A 20,447-nucleotide genomic window follows, 5' to 3' on the forward strand; every position below is an offset into this window, starting at 1 on the left:
TATTTTTGTGCTCGTATTTTGCCTCCTCCCGATATAGTGTTTCCTGCTATTGTCTTTTTCTACCAGGCTGGCTGCCTCTGGACTTGAGCCAGTGGGTCCCTCCTACCTCAAAATACACACACTCACAAACACACACGTCAATACACACATCCATGACTATGAATACATACACACTCTAGTCTCTCTCTGCTCTCCCTTCCTCCTCTTGGCACTTGAGAAAAAACACAAGAAGTCAGTAATACGGGAGATGTAGAGACTGAGCTGCACTTCTTAACCCAATGCACCAAATTGCAAATGCAGTAAATTCAACTCAATCCTCCCTGAGTTTCAAAACTACACAAATGAAGACAAACTACCGCACATTCTGTGAGAGAACAAAGATTTGGCTGTTCTGGCAGCATATTATGGAGCAGCATCAACTTACGTCAACTGTTTTATTCTGTTGTTTCTGTTCTGTTCAACTTTATTCATGCTTTGATGTGTGTATGTATGTGGCTGAGGCAATAATGTTGTCATAACGTTCATGCCAATAAAACTTTAATTAATTGAATTGAATTGAATTGAATTGATACGGCAAACCTGTGTGTGTGAGGGAGGGAGTGAGAGAGTCCACAAGTCAGTTCAGAGGGGCTGATCGCTCTCTCTCTCGCTCTCTCTCTCTGTCTACCTCGATCTCTCCCTCCCTCTGATGCCTTTTGTTGCAGCCCCTCACTTTCTCAACACTTGGACACAAGGAACTGATAATGTGCCTGTGTGTGTGTGTGTGTGTGTAGTTTGGTGTCCTCCTTACCACTTTCAATCTCTCTGGACTGAACTGTACGTGAAAATGACTGACGGGACTTTGTAACACACTCCTTATGCTGAATGTTCACACCACAAACTGGTAAGGAAGCGTTTGGGTTGGAAAAGTTGTCTAATTTCATGCGGAGTGTGTTTGATGTGGCAGAGAGATGAGTGTGTCTGTTCAAGTAGGAAATGCTGTCTGGAATGCAAGTGATTTGTAAATGTGAGCTTTGTTTTTTATTTGTGTGAGCTTAAATATCATGCTTTCAAGATGTGCAGACATGTAAATACGTGAAACGTTTCTCTTTTCCTTGTCTTTCTACTTTCCTCGGCTCACCATTCAATTTCTTCCCCTTATCCCCCTCTCTGCCTGACCCAAGTTACTCAAGTTACCGGCTTCCTCCTGTTGATATGAGCCCCATGGTTTCTATGCAGCACTCTGAGGGCGCTCCCACGCTCTCCCCCCAAGAGAAAGAAAGGAAGGAAAACAAAGATAACCATTTCAGAGCCACAAAAAAGTGGGAGAAGCGTGCTAGGTTTCGAAGCATGTCTCCTCTTGACATCTACATGCACACTTTTATCCCTTTAACACTATAGAACTTGGGAAAATGTCTCTGCCATTTGCATGTCTGGTTGACTTCTGTTTTTGTTTTCTGGACAAAAGTTTTCTCTTTTCGTTGGAGGTGGTGGGTTGGCTGAGGTGGTGAGAAAATTGGAAACAGCCACCCACAGTGGAAGTGAGTCAGCCCGGCATTTAGTGGCGTGTTGACTTTGGAAATGGCAGGGATTGGGGGGGGGGTGCAGATGAAATTGTCAGAAGAAAATATGAAAAAACATAAAGTGTCAATTGTCATATTTTTTGCTGAGGGACCCAGAATCTCTGCAAAGTGGGAGATGGGATGTGGACAACTGGCATTAAAGGAGAAAAGAAGAGATTGACGGAGAAGAGAGGAGAGGAAAAAAGAAAAGAGGAGAGAAAAGGAGGGGAGAGGAGGAGAGAAAAAAACCAGAGGCTGTTTATAAAGGGAGGCAGAGGCTTGTGTCCATCTGGGACAATCCCAAGTGCTGAAAGCTTCCCCACCCTGATCCCAAACATCCCCCACACCCTCTTTCTTTCTTGTTTTCCCTCTCTTGCGCTTTCATAATAAGGTGCAAGTGGGTACATTTTCATTGTAACTTGCAAAATGCATCCAACTTGGTGCATTGGTTCTTTTTACAGACACATGCTGCATTTCAATTTCTTTCTTAATTTTCTTTTTATGACAATATCTGTCACTCTGTCTGTTTCCTCTTCTCCCCTTGCCTGCAGCTCATCTATATCTGCCAGCAAGCTCATGTAGTGCAAAAAAAAAAAAAAAAACAGGTGGACAGAGCTTCAGTCCTCTTCCTTTGTTTGGCCTGCTTAACCACCCTCCATATGCATCTCCTCTTCCTCTTCCCTCCCTCCCTGCCTTCCTCCCTTTTCGCTGCCTGTGTATCCAGCGATAAGGGGACAGCAACGGTAGCACTTCCTCTTGCCACAGGAAGCAGGAAGTGTTGATTTCCAATGCAGACTCTCTGGACAAACTCTGCGCTCTGTCCACTGGGACATAGAGCTGTAGACATAGAGATGCATGTTTCACCTGTGCAGACAATGACACCACTATATCTTTGCTGATGGTTTTCATGGGAAACCACCTGGGAAGCATCTCACTCTTTGTCTCTTTAACCTCAGGATTTGCTGGTTAATCAGAGGATTATTAGTTAATTATTCCTCTAATCGCAGCAAATATTTTTTTATCACCCTCTTTGGCCACACAGGCTGGGGGTGGTGCTGTTGAGCTTACAAAAACACAAACAACCATTCATCAGCTAATGGTTCTAATAAGTTATACTCAAAGACTGTATAAAACAATGGACATAGTGTCCATGATGTCATCTGTTGGTTTCTGAAGAGCTGTTTTGAAGCTCAGTTTTGGCGGAGATGGCCATTGCCATCTTGGCAGTGCGTCACTGCGCATCACTCCCTAATAACCAGAAATGGGCAAAAAAGTGGGTCATGGGTGGAGCTGAGGTAGCTGGTTGCTGAAACCATGCCTGCCTAGCTTAGGCTAAGGAACTAATGCTATATGCTACTCTGCGTTAGCAGAAGTAGATTCTCGGTTAAACCCCCGGGGCAGTCTGGTTGGCTGTTGGTAGGCTGTGGCCATGTCGTTACCACCTTACACTGGAGTTAAGTTAACCTGAAACTATACAGCAACACTTAGAATACTTAATTATCTGTTTGGGTTATGCTAGACAAGGTTCAAAATGCCTCAACATTTTTTAATATATAAAAGTGAGAATTTGCCACACTAGATTATTTGGAGACTAACGTTAAGTTAAAAGGTGAAATGCTCCCAAAAACATTTCATGTGAACCATGAAATGTTTTGCTGCTCTGTTATATGTCTAGTTTAAACACAGAAAAATCTGTGCACATCCAAACCAACCTGTGGGCAAGTGATGAAACAAAGAATGACCTGCACAGAGTAATAATGAAGCCAATTAGGTGGTATCATTAATTGTGATGATGCAAACTCTGAGGTCTGAGAGCTCATCAAATGCACCTGTGGTGAATAGGTGTCTCCTAAGTCTCCTAATACCTGTGCCCATACCTTCTACAGGGCTAAAACTATTCAGTGTGCAAAAATTCTTTGGTTTTCACAATAGAGTAACTATGTCTCGGTGAATGTCTTTCTTTTTTACTTTTTACTGACGTGCAAAATGTTTATCTATACTGTCTTAAATTTACAAAAAAATTTACACCTGTAATTGAAGTGAATTTTCTTTTAAGTATATCTAGTATAACAAAAATTATTACTAATACAAAAGCAGTTTAACAAATTAAAAGCATATCTTGCATTCATGAAAACATCAATATCAAAAAGGTTACAAATATAAAGGTTGTTTTGTATGACTTAAAATAATGTGTTGTAACAGTAATTATAATAACAGAACCTGTGGATAGGAACCCAGTATCATAATTTGAAATCAGTAGAGTTCAGATGTTGTGAAATAAAATTATTGTAACACCTAAATAGAAATACTAGAATTTCACTCACCAACTGGAGCACAGGCTCCCTGAACGGTCTCTCTAATAAACTGCACAGCATGCCATTATCAGTCCGTTATTTGCATGAAGAAATCTCCAAAATTCTTAAACAGGCAGAGCCACAGAGCAGCAGAGCTCCGTGACTGGATTAGCTGAGTGAGGCTTACAGACGGCGGACAGAGTGCGAGCAGTTACAGCGGCAGCAGCCACCTGTCAATCAAAGCAGCCACGCCCCTAATAATGCAGAAGGCTTGATATAATTTAAACTGAGTTATAAAAAAAATTCACCCTCCATAACACTTGTCATGAAGGGCAAAATTAGCTATATACATGAAAACCGTCTTTTGTATCAGTCTGTAAACATGTTTTATTCTGCTGTAAAGTTGGTCATTTTAACATGGGGGTTAATGGTGATTGACTCCCTTCTGCAGCCAGCTTCAAGTGGCCACTCGATGAACTGCAATTTTTGTTAGTTCAGGGTTCACTTCACCCAGGAAATTGGAAGGTTGCCGCTTAGTTGTAGTGTAGGGTGGGAGGGCTTGGTGTGAGTGAGGGAGAGAGTGGAAGGCTGACATAAAGGGAAAGTGGGGAAGACAAAGAATAGGGCATCTGAGGGCATGGATTTTTTTTACCTAAGCGAGTGTCATACTCCTGTTTAAATCATTTTTTATAATTATAGTGGTGGTTTCCTTGTATGTGGTTTTCAAGTTTATACCATAGACTGTATAAAAGAAGCGTACGTAGTCACAGTGACGTCACCCACTGGTTTGTGGCCTAGTATTTTGAAGCCTTGAGTTTGGTATTTTGACTTTTTGGTCCAGTCATAAGAGGGCCAGTGCCACTCTTGGTTTCCTCCTCCAAATTGTCAAAAGTCAGGTTGATTCGCACAAGCAGAACTCAACTTCGAGAGCAGAGTTAACCTGTGAGAGCATGTGTGACCTCCAGCGCTCACCAAGTGCAAAATCTCTCCTGTGTGGTGGCTGCTTTGTGCACTTGCTGCTTAGTTCTTGCCCATCACAATGTTTTCTTTCACACTCGCAGCTGCCTGTATAACTCTTGAATTTTGTCTTTGGCAGTTCTGTCAATATTTGTGAGTGTGAAATAGTATAATTTGCTTGTTTTATTGCACTTGCGACATACGACATAAATCTGATACCATAGCCCTGTGTCACTGTACAATAGAACAAAACATCAAAGCATATAGATAGTACAACCTAGCAAAGTACCCAAAATGGTAATATGTACCTGGGATACAGATGCAGATGAAAGGTAGCTATGTAGCTGTATGTTAATACATAATAAATATATAAATACACAATGAATGAATGATTGTTGAGGGGACAAATGAGGATATAAGAAGGGAGAAGAAGGATGTTAGTAGATTGAGGGTAAGCAGACAAAGGGACAAAGAGGAAAAGGAATGGGGAATTAAAGTGACATCTGTGAGTATGGTAGAGGAGTTAGGAAGGAGAGAAAGCAAAGAGGCCAGAGCAAAATTAAAAGAACACAATGAAATTTGGGGTGATTGGGACACATTGAAGATGTGAGCCAAAACTATGAGTGGGTCAGGGGTCAAGAGGGGTTAACAGGTCAGAGGTCGGGGCCCAGCAGCTCTACTTAGAACCGGATATCCTGCGAGGAAAACCCATCTGTCTCTCTCTCGTGCATTCTACCTCTTGAATTCCCACAGTGGGCACAGTGGTGAGGAGTGGTGTAACCTTTCACTGAAAACACCAAAGAAAACACAAGTTCCCAACTGAGAAACTTCACTGTCATCAATCAACGGCGACAGAGACAGATAGATGTGCGTGCTTAATGTGTCTTGAGCAGACAGAGTGTATAAAGTGTTTTATAGTGTGTGATGATTGCTATATGATGTTTACATCCTTTACTTGTTGCTGTTTTCATCCACTTGGTGCAGGGGCTACAACAAGCAAGATACATTTCCCTGTAATAAAGTTTATCTTATTGTATCTTATCGTAGCCAGAAAGACAATGTCTAACAATTGTGAAATGTGTTTCCTATTAGTAAAGGTCCATTCCACCAGAAAGCGGTACAGCGAAATTAATCTGCGTGTCTTTGCAAAATATTTGGTTCTAGAAGTTTGGTGACTTAATGGCTATATTTGCAGAGCTAACCACTAACTCACTAGCTGGCCGGGCTAGCTGTGGTCACATAGCTCCCTTTTTTCTCTCTACTGCTCTGTTTACTCATCCTTGGATTTCTTCCTCATTGCACATCATTTTGTTCAATAAAAGGTTATTGAAAAGGAGATATAAAGATCCCTATGCTAACTATCTAACCACAATGGAAATAGGTCCTGTGACTTTTTTGGGTGTTATCCTTGATGGTGTTTTAATTGTGCATGTACATTGGTTTTGCAAACATGTAATTGTCTTATAAAAAAACCAAACAAAAATGAGCTAATGGACAGTTAGCCAATGAGTGATTCAACTAATCGCTGCAATTCCATTGGAATTAAATTAATTCCAAGAAAATGTCACTGTTTTGAAAATAAATTGCTGCAGTTTGGTAATGAAGCCACAATCAGTCAGATGATCAGTTAGGTTATTATTCATTATATTTATATTATATTATACAGTTATTATATTATACAGTTAAAGACGTCAACTTTGACTTACAATACTTGCCATAGCTGTGTATTACCTCCAAATATTCTTTCGATAATCTGGCCAAACTGCTAGCTTCTTTATAACCTGTCAGGTTGTCCGAGTGCACGTTTCTTGCCCCATCTGACTTTGTTGTAGGAATATTGACAAATTCCCAGATCTCAGCAATTACTTGAGTGAGCACAGTGTTATTGATACCGAAAGCTATCACGGCCCAAACTAAGAAAATGAGGCTCAAGTTATAATAAATTAGAGTTATCCTTTAAGCACACATCAGTTGGCTTAAATATAGCTGAGGCTGGTATCCACAGAGAAATACATCCACACCAATGTCCTTTGTTTATTTAACAAAGACTGCAATTACATTTGTTTATAAATATCTAACTTTGCTGGATGATAGGTTAGTAAAACTGTCCAGTAAACATGCTACTTGTGACTTTTGTTTACAAGCCCTGCCATACTGGTAATTGGGTATTCTAAAGCCAAACAAACTGACAAATTTGCCACCATGGTTTGGACCAAAGCAAAATATCTGTGGGTGTGACAGCATCCTAAAAATAAGAAAAACATGGAGGAGAATATACCTCGATTAAGATCTAAATGTATAAAGCAGGTGAGAGTTTTATTTTATTTTATTTATCCTGAACAAACTTCATTTGACACATGAAAAAAATTTAAATAACAGTGTTACTTTCTGTTTCTACCATTTTCTCAAGGAATGTCTGACTTCCCTCATCAACTCGATGTGTCAGACAAACAGACAAATTTCAACCTACTAATGTTTCCCTCTTGTGAGAAGCTTTATGTTTCCCCTTATGCAACAGTTGTGCCAAAATAGTCATAATTCTTGCCATACACTTAATCATATACTCAGTCTGATATTCTCACATTCAAGTACACTTTTAAGTGGGTGATATTTTCCACATGGGAACATTACCTTATTCTTTTTCCTACCAATGGTTTATAGTGACACAAGCGAGAGAGAGAGAGAGACTGAAAGTGAGAGATAGGGAGTGCAGAGCTATTTTTGGCTCGTCTGGGTGTTTCCTACACACACTCAAGCTTCTCAGGCTTGTTGTTCAGAATATGGTGGGTGTTAAAAGGCTGAGTTTTGATTTGATTTGACTTTGCGTTTTGAGGGTTTGTATTTATGTGTGTGTGTGTGTGTGTGTGTGTGTGTGTGTGTGCGCTGTTGATATCCCTGGGATTTTCCTGTGGTTGCTGTGTTTTGAACAACTTGCCATAACTCCAAACATCCTTGGCGTGTAAAGGATCCTCAGCCCTTCATTATACACTCTGCTTGTGCTGTCGCTGGGGTTGACCTCAGTTCACTTTTAGTTTAACCTGATCAAATGTACAAAAGAGGTTATAATTCATTTGGATACTACCAACTTTAAGTCTTTTTCTGCATCTTTGCTGTGGTGTTTCTGCAGTACACGTCCCAGATGTATAAAGTATTGGTAGCACTAATTACTTGAATTTGTCTGCTAAGGAAGTTTCTTTTTGGACTTCTAAATTTCATTTTGATATTTACTGTGTGTGACTGTAATTTTACATTACTACTGTGGAAAATGTCTGTCAGCGATCCATTGTTTTTCTGTGGACTGCACGTCACCGAGACTTTCGATGTGGCTAGTCTTTTCAGGTAGTCACTCTGTCTCTCTTTATTCACACACACACACACAGGCACATACATACTGTGGAAACATTATGAACATGCTTGTGTGTTTTTAAAGCGTGTACATGCTGTAAGGGAATGTAAGATTGTGTCTTGTTTGTTGTATACAGGATAATTTAATATATTATATGTCTGTATATTATGTGTGAGACGTTTTTGACAGATGTTGGGTCAGAACTTCATTTAAAGATGCAAAGATTTATCAACATTATTTTACCCCACACAACCGAAAACATTGTTACTGGACAAATAGTCTTTAAACAAATTTTTCTGGGACATTTCAGGATTTATATGGTGTATTTGAGAGTTATCCTAAAATATAGATGCTTTTAATCTTCATTAGGGTCATGGATTTCATGTGACATGCTATTAGCAGAGCAAACAGAACCCTTTCTACAAAATCCTCTTTTCAATCAACAGAAGAAGATTAAGATCTCAAATGTTAAATGTAAACATGCAAACACAAGTACATGTACAAAATCCATCAGGGACCATAAATTAATAAGTACAAGAACAAGTAAGCAAGGTTACAAATTTAAACAAATATCTGTGCTACTTGACAGTTTTAAATATTTGTAATTTCAGTCCATAGCCTACAAAAACTAATGAGGTTCAAAATCTAGTTCTAGTCACATGACACACAAAAAACATAATTTTATTTACATTTGTCCTTGCAAACAGTTTCATTCTTGTGGAGGATCACTTTATTCTGTCAAATGTCATGTTTTAGTAGAACATCTCTGCAGGTGGAAGGCAGCACACAACTGACCACAGTAGATTAAAATAAAATCCAAAATGAACACTAATACAATCAAACCATGTAATTTAAAAGGTGCTATAGTTTGTTTGTGTCTGGTTTCACTTGTTAACAAACCACCTCAAATACATTAGCACATACAAATGAACTAATTTGGGCTATTTCAATGATGGGACTACAAGGCTAGCAGTGGGGTTAACTTTACTAAAATAATGCACAAAAAAGTGTTATTATTATTGTGTGAAAGCAGCCTTAGTCTACTATTAATAATTATAATAAATTAGATATAATAAATTAATCAACATTGTAATACATTTATGTCATTTAAATATATATTAAACACACATATTACATGAATTCCAATAGAATTAATAGCACAGACGGTACTTACTGTATCTCTGTTTAAGCTAGGCTACTTACCTTAGCTTTTTTTTATGTCCATCATGAATCCACTGAGCCACTGTCTTATTTTGTTTTGTGGGAAAACAACAACAAAAATCACCACGTCACTCGATCAAAATGTAATGTTTAATATGGTAAAAAGTCCAATTATGGTCCTAACTCAGTTTGTTTGGTGTTGTAGGGCAGCACTTAAAGTATGTATTCTGTGAGCTTAGTTTCTTGAGGGGAATTTTGTGTGCATTCTTTAAATAACCTTCACATTATCACACACAATTTGAGCGTGTACGTGCTTATGTGCAAAGCAAAGTCTTTTCTTTTTGTATCTCATGATTATCATCTGACTGCCACAAGACCAAAGCAGACCTTTCCTGAAAGAGATGTCATGGAAAGAGAATAATTTCTGTAGAATATTGCAGGTGTGAAATTTCTGGCACTGAGAACGTTTGATAGGAAACCAAGCTGCATTTCGAAAACTTCGAGTGTAGTTAAATACTGTAGCTGACCACACCCCGATACACTCACACAAACATGCAAGCACACATGGATACAAGTATGTAAACACACACAAACACATGGTTGCATGCATTCATCAATATCCCCATACAGAAAAATAAAAACACAAAAATAGAGTTTTTCCTCCCTAATGTTTTCCAACCTTATTATTTTGATCTTCTTTGTTCTTGTGTTTACTCAGCCCACTAAAGATTTTTTAAAAAGTCTTTTGCTCAGTTTCTGCCCCCTCGTATTTCTCTCTGCCTTCATCATGCCTCCCTCTCTCTATCTTCATCTCACTATGGATTGCCTGTTTTCCTTCCTTCTCCTCCTCCTCCTTCTCATTCTACTTCTTAGCTTTTCTTTCACATCACCATCCTCTGTTTCTCCCCCTCTCCTCTGCTCCTTCTTTTTCTTCTCATGCTGCATTCTTCGCATTCCTGTTGGCTTCTTAAGGGGAAGGACCCCGCTGGCAGACCAAGGCCAAACATTATTACAGTGCTTTCAGCCTCTCTCTGTTTCTCTCATCCTATCTCTCCTCTTCTTTCCCTCTCTTACTGATTCTACTACTTCATTCACCTTCTCTTATTCTCTTTTTGCCTTTCTTTTATTCTTCCTAAGTCACTTTATATGTCTAATCCCTTGTTCTTTCTTTCTCTCCCTCATTTCTTCTCTCTAAAACATCCATCCTCGCTAATTCCATTTTACAAATAGTGCCTGTATGCTTGTACTTCAGCTGTGTTAAATCAGCTTACTGAGACCACTGTGATTTATAATTAGTGGAAATAAGTGTCATACCTTTCTGTGTTACATAAAACAGGCTCATTCATGTTTGTACAAGGGCATGTGCTGGGTTTTTTAACAACACACTCTCCGCAAATGGGAGATAACGTATCAGACTCACAAATGTTCACAGAAAAGGCTCAGAACTCAAGCAACTCATAACACACTTGCCCTCAGAAAGCCAGGCAGTTTTCCTAATTTAGTGAGTGACTATGATTTCAGTATGTTTAAGCTGTTTGATGAAAGAATGAATAAAAATTAGTTGTCAATGCTAGTTTTTGTTGGTTTATTTGGTTATAAAGAAAATACTCTAGTCACCGGACACCAAAAAAAACATAATTTTTCTATAGGACTTTTTGCATGCTTTATGCAGCCCTTATACAGTCCTCTTCTGATCATCTTTCTGTGAGGATTTCAGTTTAGTTTTGCAGACACTTGTGTATTTTGTGAAAGATCACTTCTTGTGTCAAATGTTGTGTTGTAGCAGGAGCACATCTCTGCAGGTGGGAGGCAACTATGTAGCACAAAGTTGACCACATCCTGCCCCATATAGTACTGACAAAAAAGTTACAAATGTCAGATATACAGTTTTTAACTATCATTTCAGTATAATTTACAAATAAGGTTTGATTTGTCATGTTTCGGAAAACTGATATTACAAATATTTCAACATTTTTGCCCTGTAGCTTCATGTGTTTCTTTCTATACTGAGCACACATTCTTTGTAACCGTTTTGAATTAGCAGGGATTTCCTTTGTGTTTGCACTAGACAGGAAGGACCGGCCGATATTTGTTTTTTCTAAGTAAATATCGGTCTAAGATATAGACTAACTAATACATTATAATGATAATCAATAATCTTTGTCAGTTACTTCATACAGTTGCATACACCACGTAGAGGCTTTAACAGCCTTTTGTAAGTATTTTTTATTTAAAATCTTCACAATCAGAGGATAAAACAAGCAAATAGGCACCAATTCTGTAGAAGACAGCTCTTTTTAGATAAAATAGATGTTGTTTGTGGAAAAAAAGTGACCAGTGCTGGACTGTGTGCGTGTATGTGTGTTTGTGTATATGTATGTATTATTCTGTGCCTGTGGGCGTTTGCCTGCTGTGCTGCTTTTCTGTCACCCTGTGGTTTTGTTATTTTCAGCTCGAAACCGGATATGATTCAGACTGCATGGTAGATTGTGTAATTGAATGGACTAACCACATGCACACACACATATATACACTTGCACACACACTTTATGTCAATGTACATAGACACACACAATGCAACACACAAAAAACTCACAGACACACACAGTTATGTAGCCCTATACACCTACACACTGAGGGTTTCTGGGAACGGTGCTGGGTTCCCCCTGTTCACAGAGGCACCGGAGGGTGAGCGAGCGGACGATTGAGCTCCACCAGCAGTAGACAGACACACGCTTCTTGGTTTCAATATTGGTCTGAAACATCAGTTGTTGACCTAGCTGATGGCGAGATCGGAAAAAAGGATAAAACACACACACCCGCTTCTGCTCTGTGGAAACAAAAGGACGGTTGAAAGTGGGAGAAAACACTGAGAAGTGTTACTGAAACTCATACTATGTGTAAATGTCAGTTTCAGCCTCAAAAAGTTTAAAATTGTACTATGCAGATAGAGTTAATTTCAGAAAAAGTAACCCTATTTGCATAGTACAGTATCTCTGTCATATATATAAAAAATGGATATTCCATAGAGAATTATTTTTAAGACGATCATGAATAATTACTGCAGCTGTTTATCTTTAGTTTTTTTAATTTCTTCTAATTATTAACATTTTCATTTTGGGATAATTAATTCATGAAGGTTTTGGGATTGGTTTTGTGATGCATGTTACAGACTTAATGATTAAACAGTGAAAGGACTGAGGACAACCACACTTCAGTAAATGTGATGCGTTTTAAAGATATACGTGACACAGTGTGAGTGGCTAATAGCAAAACAGCATCTTGATTCTAGGAAGACTTTGGACCAGAAAAACTGACAAGATGATAGTCCTGACGTAAGCTACCACAGTAACGTATGTACTGTGTGTGTGTGTGTGTGTTTGAACACCGTGTCTTACACAGACAGGATGTTCTACTTCCTCCTACATGGTCTCAAGGTACCCTGTGCTAGGTGGTCTGACAACAGCAAGTGAAGATCTGTATCAGCAATGTCAAAATTTTGTGGATAATTTATGGCCTTTTACTACCCGTAAAAGCATTATTACAACAGGTGTCAATTATAACATGTTCAGAATGGACTGACAAAAATCTTCAAATCTCATAAACGCAGCGATCAGTAGCTCCCTTAATTTTTGCTATATTGCAGTTTGTTTTATGATCACCTGTGACAGAAATACATTAATCAATATTGGAAAAGAAAGTGCGGACTGGACTGAGTGCAGCAGATCTGGCTAGTAACGGCATCTCCCGACAAAACAAGCAGACAAGTCGGAGGAAACATCGGAGAAGGAAGAAAGGAACTAAATAAGTTCGGACCAAAGGCTTTATCACTCCCCAGCCTACTCCTGGCTAATGTCCGGTCATTGGAAAGTAAAATTGAGGAAGTAAGACTAAGGCTCACTCAGCAACAGGAAAGCAGAGACTGTCCAGTAAGATGAGGGGAGGAGGACTGTGTATCTACATAACTAATGCTTGGTACTCAAACACAGCTAAAGTGGATGGACAATGTTTACCAGATGTGGAATTTTTAATGTTGAGATGTCGGCCATACTATCTGCCCAGAGAATTCTCCAAGTGTTTTTTCATTGCTGTTTACATTCCTGGAGAGAGACCTCAACACCAACAACACCAAAGATATGTAGTAGGCCATCAAGAGCATGACAGGCTACAAAAGCAGGAGCTCTCCCATCATGTGTGAGGCCACATTACCAGATGAACTTTGATCTCCTCAACACAAGGAGTCAGCTGTAACGTCTACTCCACCTCCAGAGGACCGGCCACTGTTAGCATCCACAGCAGATGTGAGGAGAGTCCTGCTGAGATTGAATATGAGTAAATCAGCTGGGCCTGATAACATCCCTGGCCGTGTACTAAAAACCTGTGCCAATTGACGTTATTACTGACAATTTCAACATCTCACTGTCTCAGGATAGGGTTCATACCTGCTTCAAGACAGCCACTATCATTCCTGTACCTAAAAAGTCTGTAGTCTAGGAGTCTAGTCTGGACAACTACCACTCTGTGGCACTCACCCCCATTCTGATGAAGTGCTTTGAGAAACTGGTTCTTTAGCATGGACCCTCACCAGTTTGCTTTCAGAACCAACAGATCCACAGAGGATGCCATCTCCACTGCCCTCCACTCAGCCCTCAAACACCTTGAGAAAAACAACACCTACATCAGAATGCTGTTTGTGGATTTCAGCTCAGTATTCAACACAATCTCCCCATCAAACTGATCGGCAAACTCAGCACTCTGGGTTTAAATACAACACTCTGCAACTGGATATTGGACCCCAGTCAGACCATATTGGCAGACACACCTCCTCCACTCTAGTGCTCAACACCGGAGCCCCCCAGGGCTGTGTGATCAGCCCTCTTCTGATCACACTGTACACCCACGACTGCATCCCCCAGGAGAGAACTCTGTTGTGAAGTTTGCAGATGACACCACCATCATCGGCTGGATTTCAAACAATGATGAGACTTCCTCTCGGGAAGAAATTCATAATCTTGCAGAGTGGTGCTCAGAGAACAACCTACTGCTCAATGTCAGCAAAACCAAGAAGCTGATTGTTGATTTTAGGAAGAAGGACATAAAGACACACACTCCTGTCTACATTAGTGGTGCTGAGGTGGTGCAGGTGAACCGTTTCAGGTTCCTGGGAATCAGCATCACAGAGGACCTGACATGGTTATCTCACCTCTCCACGCTGGTGAAGAAAGCTCAGAAACGACTGTATTTCTTGAGGAAGCTTAAGAAGGCCAAATTCCCAAGCCAAGTTCTTGTCAGCTTTTACAGAGGAGTAATAGAAAGCATCCTGACAAGAAACATCACAAACTGGCATGGGATGTGCATGGCCCAGGAACGGAGGACTCTGCAGCGGGTGATTAAAACTGCTCAGAAGATCATTGGTATCCATCTCCCGAGCATCAGTGATATCGGCGAGGTGAGGTGCCTACACAGAGCCCAAAGGATACTAAAGGATAGTATCCACCCAGCCACAGCCTGTTCACCCTGCTGCCTTCTGGGAAGGGATATAGAAGTTTCTGCTGCCACACCACCAGACTGCAGAGCAGCTTTTTCCCCAAGCTATCATATTTAAACTCTAATTCATCCTCTGCACTGCTCCATTGATTATAGTTTCTTTCTGTTTACCTTTTTTTTTTACAATTGATTCTGTATTAATGTGTATTGTCTGCTATGTAGCAGAAGAGAGTTACAAAACACAATTTGTAACTTGTTATATTGTGACAATAAACCAACCTACCTACCTATGTTTAAACTTATTTGACCTCCAGGCTGCCATTAGTACAAGGGCAAACCAAACATATTTTCCCAGAGCCTGCTCCTAATGTATTGTCTATGAATATTCTCAGTCATTCTGTTGTAGGGTCTCTTAATAATGAAATAAAGTATTTTTGATGTTTCTTCTCTGCACACTGTAAGATCTACTGTGAATTCCACATTAAGTAACTGACAGTAATTGTCAAGTAATTTACTGTAAAAAAAACAACAACAGAAGGTTCGCTTTTTTATAGTTACAGTAATAATAATGTAACCAAAACTAAAATACAGTCATTTTAATGATAGTGTACTTATAATAATATATTCTAACTTTGCATGACTCTTTTATGATACTGTATCTATAGCTACAGTAATGGTGTGTAACTGCAAAATAAAATTAAATAACCTTTATGACACTGTGCACTTGAATACAACAAGATTTTTGAAAAAGAAATACAATTTTACTATTTCCTTTGTTCTAACCCTTTCAGAAGTTTCAATACATTATTTCAGAAAGTCCTTGACAAGTATTTGTTGTTAATTGTTGAACAGGACCAAGCATTTATGGTTACAGAAATTGGATTGCCTTTTTCCATATGGTAGAAATATCTGCTCTGAGCCGTGAGCAACTATGATTACATCTGGTTTTCCAGATCTAATTGAATGGTTTTGCATACTACAGGATACAACAATGAACTGTGTTGTTTACCTTAAATTAAATTTAGGAGTTCTTGTTTACTAAACTGCAGTGAAAGAGCTCTCAGCTCTTCATCTAACAGCTCACTGTAGCTGTTTCTTCTTTTACCAATCCTCCTTTTCAATATTTAAATCTGATCTGCTCACCAAATAGCACAAACATTTTCAGCATTATTCTGTGTAGACCAATCACTAACAATATTACAGTACAGGGGTGCGTTTTGTTTCGTAACATAATTGAATTAACTATGATTATATAATGATATAATCTTTAATCCTGCAATATATGAGCTAATTAGTTACAGTTTTAATCTCACATATTACAACTCTATTGTGACATGGTTTAGGTCTTTCAGTGAATGAAATGTCCTGTAGCAAGTGTAGCTATTTGTACAATCAGCTGAACAATATATGACATTGTTATTAGGCCCACAGAAACTATTTCAGACATTTCCTCATGAGGGGCCTTTCAATGGGCTTTCTTCTACTGTTGTTCAGGACATGAAAACAATTTTGAGGAGTCCTTTCACAGTTATTTCTCAATGTACTTGTTCAGTCTCTACTGCAGATATATTACCAGGCAATATAATGTGGTTGATTACACCAAATGGAAGCATGCAAGTTGTTATATTATTTAAAAGAACATTGCAGTGGTGTTAAATGTATTGAAGGAATTCAAAAATGTAATACCAGTCTTTCAACTCAGATTTTATAGCTCTCGTGAAATAACTGTTAGCATGAAACTAAACAAATTGTAACTTTTATTAACTGTTAATTAGTCAGCAGGGTGTTTTAAAAGCATCTGTTTTGCAGATGCAGTTTACTTGTTGATTGTGTTTAGCCAACACCTCATATAGATCTGTGAATTATTGGAGTAACATTTAAGAAAACTGCAGTCATAGGCACCAGCACATATTGGCAGGAAACGAAAAATAAAAAGGAAACCAAATTAGGTTCAAGAGAAGAATTTTGTTTTCTGAGAATATTTGTAGCCTTTATGCACATGGTTTTGTGCAGAAACCTTTATCGTATACCAGTTTTAATGTGCAACCCCACCAGAATAATTGTTTAATGCTATTGGTTTCATTAAACATTAGCTAGACATTTGCACCATTGGTACATGACCGTAATCAGAGATTTTCTTGTTCCATTACACAAAGACAACAAGAGTTAGGGGGAGGAATATGAACAGACATTTGAACTATTGAATGTTTTTTTTGCTGTATACATTATGTCATGTACTGCATGATACAAGCTCAGAAACCAATACATTGGACAAATAATGGCAGTGTATTACAAACCAGACCATTGCAACTAAGTACTGTAGATGATGGAGGTTCCTTTAAAGCTTTTAGGCAGCAGGCTCACTAATCATCATCTTGTGTGGCACATGTTGGTCTTTTTTTCTTCTTTTCTAAATGCTGTTACACACTGACAAAAATAAAAGCAAAAAAATAAAAAATACTAAATGGTGTGAAAAGTGAATTAAACTGGCTCATGTTCTTCTGGGGCTCTCCAAATGGCCCCTGGAGGGTCAAGACCCAAGAACCACATCTCTCTGCTTGGCACTACAACATTGCTGGGTTTGAGGTTTTTGACAGCAGATGGAGCCACAGTGTAGATGCCATTATTTTAATTGACTGAAGTCCCCACACTGTAGGAACAATGTAAACCAAATGCAGATTGTGTGCAGTGTGCAACCAATGGGAATCAGTCACTGCAGGCAAACAATAGTCCTGAAGGTTTGTGTGAAGTCAAGGCTATTTTTGGTGGGGCCCGCCTTGCTTCCTATTTCTGTCAGCAGGAGAGGGGCCGGACCTTCTTTTCTGCAACTTGCCTCCGATAAGTCTCTTCTTTTCCTCCTCCTCTCCTGCACTGTCTAACACCAGCGGAGCTCACCATCACCTCCCGTCAGGTTTTCGCTCTGTTGGATGCTCAAAGATTTCTTTAGATGGATTATCTTCAAGTGTTTGGACTTAGACTGTTTCAAGACTCTGTTAGGTGTTAACGGGATCTATCTCACACGGTAGGCAACACTGGTGGTAACAAGGTCTGATGTGGAAATAGCTGGAAATTTGTTAATTGACTTGTTAAATGTGCTGCTAAAATATCAGAGTTTTGCATTGCTAAGAAAAGTTATGGGTGATAACTTTAAGCTACCTGTGCAGGTGTTTGGTCTTTTTTAATTGCTCACGAGCGCTCAAAAGTGAAACGCGCAAGTATGTCAGAACTCTTTCTTATAGTAAAACGGAAAACTGTATCCTGCATATAAACTTTTTTCGCCGTTGTAATTATTTTAGCGTTCTTATAGTGATACGCAGCCTGCGTGTCTACAACTACCTTAGAGTCACAACTACTTCTTTATCATAGACACGATGTTTCCAGATGGATGTTGTAAACAGATGAAAGAATGAATAAGTAGGATAAAGTCACTCTGATATCCGACAGAGTGCCACAGACACGCCGTAAATCTCTGCAGAAATATTGTTAGTGCTTGTTTTCCTAAACTTTTTGTTTAACCAATTTGAGGCCACAGACCTGTAATTTCATATCAGTCATTTCTGAGATATTATTCAAACACTATTTTGCTTATGGCCCTTGTGTTCGAACTCAGTCAGCTTTTTGCTGCGGAACAGATGTTAAGCAGCACTCAGAGAATTGGGTTGAGAGAAAATATTATTTTGGAGTTTTCAACAACAACAAAAAACTTGCACCTCCTGCCTGATTTTCTACATTATTTGTCTCATTTGAGTGGTTTGTTTTATTTTATTCACACACATTTTATGATCTTTCTATCCAGATCTGGGTCAAATATTAGACCTAATAGGTGGGGCTTACATTTCAGACCAAGTCTGCTAATACAAACTGTTATGGACTATTAACTCTCTCTCTCTGACTTTTATCTGCCTCTTTTGGCTGCCAGTGGGATTTGCAACACCTTCTCTGGGACAATTTTTTTGGTGGCCAGCTCAGAGTTGCCAATTGTCAATTTCACTTGTTTTAATTATTTATTAATGTTTTTATTGCAACTGTTTATCTCTACAGATGGAATCAGCACATCTGGGAACATCATAAAGACAGACAGGACAACAAAATTTTATGCAGTGGCAGGTAGGAGTTTTAACCTAAAAAAATATTTACTAAATACCAACTGTAACCTAATAAGTAGTTGTTTGTGGGTCACTTATATTTTTCTTAAATGTGTTAAAATTAGGCCACAGCCATCAGCGCTGAAACTTTCATGTGGAAAAAGGCTGCATGTCTGAAGTAAACCGCCTCAGGACAACATCTTGTACTCTTGTACATTTTTGTTAAAAAATGTTTTAATAGCGTACACACACATAACACAGCTTGGGTGATCTAAGCTGTTTGATTCTCAGAGAACTGCAGTAGAGTACAAAACAGGTGTTGGCCGAGCTGGAAATGCGTCCTATGCCTGCTGTGTTTTTCATGTGTAGGTTTAGAAATCTGGTTTGCTGCAGGTCACGTGGAAGGGTAGTTAATTATATGTCAAAAAGTCCTACAAAAATGTGTGACAGTTAAATTTAACACATGAGCTGTTATTATATGTTGATCTAGCTGTGGCCAACACATAAAAATATAAAGTTGTAGTTATTTTTAAGTTATTTAATCCTGAATTGCAATTAGTCTTGCAGGAAATGTAAAAATCTGCCAATGGTGTTACTATACAGTAGTAGGATTTACTTCACAGCAACTATCTTTCAGAACTAACTTTAGAAACATCATCACAATTCAGTATGGTTAGACATGACTCACATGGGAAACACTCAAAGGTTTCTTCTTCAACCTGAGATCAAAATTCATTTGATCAGCGGCTCCACCCATCAGAAACAAATAACCGGCTGCTTCTTTGTGTCTTGCCTTTTAGTTTAGATTTGCATTTCTTCACTGTGAAGCATGCCTGTGTGATCACACTGTGTAGGATTACAATGCATGACTCTGAATGGAAGCTGGCTCTAGCTGCCCTGCTATGTGCCCTGTGTATGTTGTGTGTTCATGTGTGTGTGTGTGTGTGTGTGTGTGCCTGTGGAAAAACCTGGTGAGGTCATGGCCATGGCTGTAGGGTTTGGTTACATGTGTGTTGTTCACTCCGTGCAACTGACACTGGTTCTCTCTCCTTTGTCTCTTTCTCTAATCTCTCTCTCTTTACTCTCTCTCACACACACAAATACACACATAACAAGCTCAGTGTCCTGATGCCAGCTGTCTCTGAAGTTGGAGGCTGGTGTGCTAATCCATTCTTTCACCCATATTCTTTGTCTTTATAATTGCTATCTTTATAATAACAAACAACAGGGTTCGTGCCATTTCCCGTTTCACATTTCACATGAGTTTTCTTGACAAAACGTGGTTTGGAAACCCGCCGTCGCGCGACACAGCCGTTGTCAGCTCGTGTAGTGTGTGATCTAGTGTGTGAATTTCTGTTAAGTTCAGTGTCCTTTGACATGAATGTTTCATTTAAACAACGTTCCCAAAGCAATTTCAAAATCAAGTTTACATTTTAATATGACATAACAAGATTAATTGAAGGGAGTCTTGGGTACTTGATCTGAGGTGCATCAGAAATTTTAGTGCTCATTTTTGGGTATCTATTATCAGTGGAAACCGCCGTAATTCTGCCCTACACACATTTCTAGGAGACTC

At 39.1% G+C, this 20,447-nt stretch overlaps 1 protein-coding gene across 4 annotated transcripts in view; it reads left to right on the forward strand.

Moving 5' to 3' along the window:
- Positions 1 to 706: 706 nt before the first annotated feature.
- Positions 707 to 20,447, forward strand: part of hdac7a (histone deacetylase 7a) — a 116,250-nt gene continuing 96,509 nt past the window's right edge. Inside the window, exons 1-2 of one of the 4 annotated variants that reach the window (XM_038723398.1) lie at positions 707 to 883; positions 18,828 to 18,893. The gene's annotated coding sequence lies outside the window, so the exon portion shown is untranslated. Of the gene's footprint in view, positions 884 to 17,612; positions 17,809 to 18,827; positions 18,894 to 20,447 lie in introns of those variants that run through there. The other 3 variants (XM_038723397.1, XM_038723402.1, XM_038723399.1) reach the window with 3 other exon arrangements.

Source organism: Micropterus salmoides, unplaced genomic scaffold (genome assembly GCF_014851395.1).
Source record: "Micropterus salmoides isolate LMB-PRFRI ecotype aquatic unplaced genomic scaffold, ASM1485139v1 Ms_hic_scaffold_16, whole genome shotgun sequence".
Classification (NCBI taxonomy): Eukaryota; Metazoa; Chordata; class Actinopteri; order Centrarchiformes; family Centrarchidae; genus Micropterus; species Micropterus salmoides.